The sequence below is a fragment of the Anoplophora glabripennis genome, unplaced genomic scaffold (assembly GCF_000390285.2).
Source record: "Anoplophora glabripennis isolate ALB-LARVAE unplaced genomic scaffold, Agla_2.0 scaffold176, whole genome shotgun sequence".
In the NCBI taxonomy this organism is placed as follows: Eukaryota; Metazoa; Arthropoda; class Insecta; order Coleoptera; family Cerambycidae; genus Anoplophora; species Anoplophora glabripennis.
In genome coordinates, this window is record NW_019416336.1 from 659323 (window position 1) to 665553 (window position 6231).

A 6231-nucleotide genomic window follows, 5' to 3' on the forward strand; every position below is an offset into this window, starting at 1 on the left:
CGCGTATTATACAAAGTGTGAAAATGTACAAAAGGAAAATTGAAGGTAATTCTACTCAGAAATATATTACTAAACATTTTTATGATACCTTACTAAGTTCAAAGTATTTTTTAATTAATATTTCACCATAACTTTGTTTATGTTAAGCGATTTTGTTCAAATTTAATATAACATCCCTAACAAGCTACACCTATGAAAAAAAATTATCAAAATTATTATTATTATTATTATTATTATTATTATATATTTTAACTCCTAAAGGATTTAAATAGTCTTAACTCTCCAGAAAATTCTTCGTAACTTATATTAATTAAAATGTAGGAAAACAAACGCACAGTAGCTAAATTCCATCTAAGTTTGTAAAAAAATTCATAATTTTCATTCATAAAAATGTATGGAATAAAAACTAAATTGTTTGTAAATAATAATCAAAATAAAGAAAAACCTCTGTCATTGATATGTAAATAATATTAACATATTTTAATATCTTTAAAAAAACGGCAATGAAACAATAAGAAATTCAAATAAGTGGACAAAATCAAAGATCGGGCTCAGAAACAAAAGACGGATGGAAATAATATTAAAAGGAAGTGACGGAAATACAAATCAATATAAAAGAAATCGCGGGCAAAAGAAAGAGGCTCCCCTGCTGCCAATTTTACCTCACCCTAGTCACACATGTTGCTGACAATGCGTGAGGATCGCTTCAACTTAAAACTGATTCCGACAACTGTAGGATACGAGTTATGATTTAGCAGCTACTGAAATAATAATGTAACGCTATAAAGGATATCCAAAATAAATCACAAAAAAAGTTAAAATTTCGTATTTAGAAAGTATTAGTACTTATACAGGGTGTCCCAGAATAACATGTACAACGAAAGACTACAGATTCGTGGACTCAAAATAAGCAGATTTAGGCTGATTCCCCTATATCCAAAATCGTTTCGTTTGGTCGCTAGATGGCCTCAAAGTTCGTGAAAATTTTTTGAATTTTGTAAATAACTGGAATACGTATTATTCGATTTCAATTATCGGATAACGTGAAAGTAAACAGTTTTCATTAAGCAGCGTATGGTATAAAATAAAGCGTGTTTCAAAAATGAATCAAGAATTATTACGCGAAACTTAAGCCGACTCTGTATCACCCCACTTAATCAACTAATCAATTGTTTACAATAGTCAAGTTCAGTGCGTCTTGCTTGTTCTCGTTTAGTGTAGCTGATTTGATATTAATGTACATGACTTAAATATGACTTGTAGGTAGGTGAATAGTTATGACCAAAGACAACAACGAAACCGCAGAACAGTGCAACACCCTGTTGAAAGGTTGCGGGATACTCGTAGAGTGAACCCGTAGTATAAAGGGGGTTAATAAGATTTCAACGTGACTTAAATAAAGAGGAAGGCATTTTACACGTTGTCAGGGGAAACCTGAACCGCAGTACCCGCGATATTGTTCGTGGAATGGGTGTTCCAAATACTACGGTGTGACGTGTGTTACTGATTTAACAGGTTTTTTATTTGAAAATGTAAAATTTAAGACCACTGGTTACTTATCGAAAATTGTTTATTTTTACTTCTTCTGTTACGGCTTTGAAGGAACGTCCTTAATTCAGAAACACCCTGTATGACGTTTACTTCAGTTATTTCTTTCTTCTTTGTTTCCTTTAAATGACTGCCTCTTCTAACGAAATCTTCAAACTTGGTTCTGCATCATTTAAAACGTGAGTGTAATTTTTTAAACGTTGTCAGCTTCTATTGAAATTAATATCACCTAATTTGAATAGGAATCGGCCTTAACTGTACTATTGTTAGATTTTTTAATTAATCATCGGCTAAGTCTGTGATGGATGAAGCCAAATTGTGCTTTAAATATAAACATGTGTTTTTACATAAATTAATAGCTAACGACCGTTCACCTCTTCCCTAGAGTGCTTTGACATCTAGAAGAAGATAAATTAATGTTCTACATTTTCTCACTAAATTATACTAAAGACCAGAAAGAATTTCGGGTTTCTAATTTTAAAGGAACCTGGATTTATCAGAAATCTATTTTGGTTGCTGACTTCCAAGTGTCCAGAATGACGTGAATTATTATGTTTTGGATGTTCTTAAAAACCTAAGGCGAATCGAATTGTTCAGGAATTTTGTTCTCTCTATGTTACCTGGTCCTTTGTATCATTCAACAATTATTTTCGCGTTAACAACTATTTTTTTGCTACTCCTGACATGTAGTCCGCAGAGCAGTTGTCTCTCGCAATATAATCAGTTAATGAGCTTGTGTATATAGTATATATTTCTTGTATGCTTAGATTTTTAGTATCAAAGAACATTGCTTGATTTTATTTGATGGGATTTTAGAATCAATTTTTTAAATCTATTTGAATTAGGTAAATACTTTTACACACTGATGGAAAAAATCAAAGGGACAATAAATTTTCATAAATTTTTTAGTGATTTTCGGTCGAAAGGTTGTATCTCAGTGAAAAATAGTCGCATCGAAATAAACGAAACAGCATTTGGAAGCTTTAAGTCTCTTGTTTCAAAATTAAAAATTTTTGAGCTACTGTCATCGAGCATCCAACAGAAATACCTCGAGAAAAAAATGTTACAATTTTTTTTTAAGGACTACCCATGTACTCAAGAAAATTTTTTCAAACTCAATAAATACAGAGGTCAGTTAGTTTATTTATTCAGCTTCAATTTAATTTTTGAAAGGTCTCCGTGGTTACCGAGATATCTATGGTTGAATGAAAAATAACACTTTTTTCTTTAATCAGCGACATCTCTGTAAGAATTGCCCAGAAAATCCAAGAGTCGATGGACAGACCTAAAAAAAAATTGGAACATTTTTTTCTAGTTGATCGCTAGATAACCGTAGCTTAAAAAAATTTTTGTCCAAAAATCTTGATACTAGAGACTTAAAGTTTCAAAATGCTGTTTTCTTTATCTCGATATGAGCATTTTTCACTGAGATACAGCGTTTCGAATATTATTAAAAATTCATGAAAATTTGTTATTCCTTTAATTTTTTCTAGTAGTGTATTTCTTATTTGCTTTATAACATCAGGTAGTACAACTCGATACACATTATCTAGGTAGTAATGGAATTTACACTGTAAAAAAAATTCACTCAAATTTCACTCAACTTTACTCAATAATGTATCAACTTCTGTCCACACCCGATTGAGTGAAATTTTCACTCTAGTAGTAGTTTATATTCTCTTTAAATTTTAATTTAAATATCATTGTCATAATATCAATATCAAAGTCATAAACTACTAAACTGTCACTGTAGTTTCTACACAGACCTATTTTAGAGACAATATTTTAGGTATCGATTAAAGAAATTGGTGAACTGATCGGACGAATAGATTTCCATAACCTATACTGTACGTTACAAATATGTAATTATAGATAACAATTAAACTATCCGATTATTTAACCAAATAATAATCGAAACTTAATGTATTATCTTTAATTATTGTAATTAAATCATTTAAATACAATTTTCACTAGAATAACCAGAAAACCGATACAATTCCAAAGCACACCATACGCCATACTGCCATCAACCACGCCACTGTCATGAGATAACCTAATGGGACGATAGGAACAGACAAAGACAATGCATCTGGATATGAAAAAGGGTGGGATCAGTCAGTAATGAGGACATTTACTCTGATTTAGGTAAAAGTGCACCAAATACAAGTTTACGTAAAGAATTTATTTAAGGGGTACCTATATTTGAGTAAACGTACTCAGTTTTAGTGTAAATATAATCACAAATGAGTAAAATAATCAAACTACCCGATATTGAGTAAACATGTACTCAATAATAAGCATGATGACAGTAACTAAGAATCTCTAAAATTATGTATTTATCTAATGATATATGATTCACGGATTATAAAAAACGTATTTATTTTTATATTATGAGCGATATTGATAATATTTTTGATAAAATAAAGCTACAAAATACAGCAAACCGCCATGATAGGTTGAAACCAATCAAAGCGAATTACGTCACGTCTATGTAAATGTCATTTTGTGTCATTTGTACTTGGACAATATCCGTAGTATTTATCTTCGCTAAACTAATTTGTGTTTCCCAGCTATCAGTTGCTTAGTTTTGTGTTACCAAAACCATAATCAGGAAACGTTAGGTACTTGAAAAGATTCTAAAAGAAGGAAATAAAATCAGCTCTAACTGCGAGTTAATAAAATATCAAAAAGACTATGTTTGTAATCAAAAGTTTATCCATGCATAAATTGGTGCTGAAATACAAAGTACAGTCCTGCAACACATTTTTTAAAAAACTCGTATTGACTGATGAAGCAGACATGAAAGTTGAAGAAGAGACGGGACCAACATCAAAGCTGTTTTTGGGATGAGTTAAGATATGGCAGAGTGACGGCCTCACGAGCATTTGAATTTAGACGGTGCAAATCAATAATGCAACTGTAATCACGTTAATAATAATGGGAGAATTAAAAGATAATGTGTATCCATTATTATACCAAATTATAATTTGAAGGTAAATAAAATGCATATACTATTATGGTAACTTTGGATTTTTATTTAACTAATGAATCTTGCAACACAAAATATTAGCACCTTACGTTTACTGTTGACAAACATAGATGTGACGTCACGTAGACGCCATGACACCGGTTACCGTTTTTGCATGAGTTTAGACTTAAAATAAAATGTCAATATTTTTCTACTAAACCTTTTATTTTCTACAGAAATAAGACAGTTTTTGGAAATAGTAAATACTACATTTTTTCAAAATCTGTCATCATGCCTATTTCACTCAATAGGTTCATTCCGAACCTTTACTGCTTTTACTTACACCGATTTTTTACAGTGTGATATTATTCTTCGAAAAAATTCTGTACGAAACGTAAGTAGACATTTTTTTAATGGCAAGTCTATGAGAAAAAATGGTGGATGTACTTATTCTCACAAGAAGTCTACGTTTGGGAAATAATAAATTCACAAAGCAGTTCAAGGACTCGGCAATGAGTAATTTTCAATGTTGAAGCAGATTAAATGGAAAGTAAGTGTATCATAACTGGAGATCTTTACTTCGCAGTCATATCGCCGAGCAAAGTTTCGTTGGGGAGGCGACACTTGGTTCGATCATTATTAGCTCCTATTTAATTAATGCGTTTACGCGTTGATGTATATTAATTAGTGTAGCTTATTGCGTCGCAGTCGGGACCTGAGTAGTTGGCAACTTCACCCCCCAACCTAAGAGTTCCCGTCTCGCTACGGCGCCCGCCTGATTCCCAACAAGTAAACGTAAAGCTGTAGTAAGTTTTACTCCACACTATGGCAATATGTCTCGCGCAAAGTTCTAAACACTCGACGTTCTGAATTAACAAGTTGTTTTAATAAAATCCAACCCTTCCCAAGTGCGCGACTGCAGAATTGTCGCGACTGGGAAATCTAAGGTATAAATCAAAACTTGGTCTCCGCCGTCTGTTTCTTGTTTTGCTTATGAATTTGTTTAACTTTATGGAATATTAAATTTAATAACTTCTACCTTACGTGTTGCATTCGGATTTAAGAGTGCCTCTATTAAAGCGACTGCCGGGCTAATGAATACAGTTTATTATCAAAGTTATCCTTTTATTAACGTAGCGTAAATCATAGTAAATTTATTTTTTTGCCTTTATGGTTAAAATGACATCACCGCATTCTTCTCGGTTGTCTTGCTATTCGTTTTAAGATACCAAAAAAAGTTATTTACAAAAATTGTAGCCAACTTAAAACTGCACATTTTAAAATTATTTTTGTATATACAAAGTGTTACGTACACTGAAAGAAATGGGCTTATTAAACTGTTTATCTAGAATCATGTGTATAGCGCATATTAAAACTTTTATAACCAATATACAACTTTTATTAAAAAAAAGCAATCATCTCCATACTTATTATTCAATCAGTTTAACTGGAAGGTGCTTAATACACCTTATGCATCTATGAAATAAAGGTTATAATGAATTACTTATACATTATTAGGTGTTATAGACTTTATATTCCAGTTGTATAGTAGGGAAGATTTGTTGTATAAAGACCAGTATCCGAATTTGTATATAACAATTGTATTAACAGAATTATTCGTTCTTATACTGAATATGTTTCCGTTTTTAACGTGTAAAACGCATCTTATAATGGTTAAGTGATCGTCACCTCTCGGTGCATAATCGGTTATGATC